This window comes from Mus pahari, chromosome 13 (assembly GCF_900095145.1).
Source record: "Mus pahari chromosome 13, PAHARI_EIJ_v1.1, whole genome shotgun sequence".
Classification (NCBI taxonomy): Eukaryota; Metazoa; Chordata; class Mammalia; order Rodentia; family Muridae; genus Mus; species Mus pahari.
In genome coordinates this window covers 63,915,471-63,916,870 of record NC_034602.1, presented here as the reverse complement: position 1 = coordinate 63,916,870, position 1,400 = coordinate 63,915,471, and positions in this window count along the sequence as shown.

Genomic DNA, 1,400 nt, shown 5'->3' with positions numbered 1-1,400 from the left:
GATCACTAATTGAGAAAATGCCTTACAGCTGGATCTCATGGAGGCATTTCCCCAACTGAAGCTCCTTTCTCTGTGATAACTCCAGCTTGTGTCAAGTTGGCACAAAACTAGCCAGTACACTAGCTAAATCCCATTTTTGCACAACCCTTATCCAGATTTTATTTCCAGGTGCCCATTTTAATATTTCTCTACCAGCTCAAATTTCTAGGCAATGTGGGCAGCAACGGGATGGCTGTATCTCAAGGCTTTGCAGACTGTCACAATAGCCTAGCAAATGGCAACTGTTCTCTGGTCACCACAGCCAAGGACATCCCAAGCACAGACAAGAAATTGGCTCAGCCTTTGATTATTTAATCCGCTTCTCTGTGTGTGAGTGTGTGTATATGCATGTGAGTGTGTACGTGTGTGTGTGTGTGTGTGTATTCATAGGACTAACTATGAATCACATTCTTGTTTATTTCAGTAAATACAGCCCGGATGTAAGTCCTGTTATTTAAAAAGAAAATTCTCATTATTTTCCTTTGGCTATCACTACTGACTAGCTTTTTACAGCTCAACATAATTTTAATTCAGCATTATTTTTGTTTGATTTTTAGATGTCCAAATGTTCACAAATGGACCCATAGGCTCCCCTTGCCCAACCCACCCCCACCCCAGCCTGCCACCTTAAGCTATTTTCTGTGTCTTTCTCTGTTATTCCTGAAGTATTATTGCTTTTCGGTAATAAATATTTCAGTGCAGTCCAGAATGTTCCTCAAGAATGGAAATTGCTCTCTCTCCAGGGAGCTCTGCTTTCTTTTAGTGGAGAATAATGACTTGGGTTTTTTTGCTGTGAAATTTGTATCACTGAAAAGGCTCACATTCTGTAAATCACACACCGCCAACCAAGGGCAGACCAAATAGAGGAGACTACTGACAGGGGCATGGCCTCAGGTGTGGCCTCAGGAGCAGAGTGCTGAGCAGAAGTCACTGGTCCCTTGGAAATCATGGGAGACTACCCCAGCAGGCGAGGATGTACCCATCAGCTGCTGTGGGGGAGGTGGCTCAGTCAGTAAAATGCTCTGCACACACACAAACACAAACACACACACACACACACACACCATTCACATAAGCCATGGAATGGAATATTGAGGCAGTTGGAGCAGAGCTGTAGGATGCCTGGACACACTTAGCATTCTGTCTAAGCTCCACCCCACAGTTACCTGGCAACAGCTTGTAGGCCTAACCCACTATAAAAGGGGCTGCTTGCCTCCTTGCTCTCTTGTTTTCTCTTGCTCTTTCTCTGTTTCCCTTCTCCCCTCTCCTCATTCCCTTTCCCCCCTCTCTCTCCCCGTGTTCATGGCCATCCTCCTCTCTCTCTCTCTCTCTCTCTCTCTCTCTCTCTCTCTCTCTCTCTC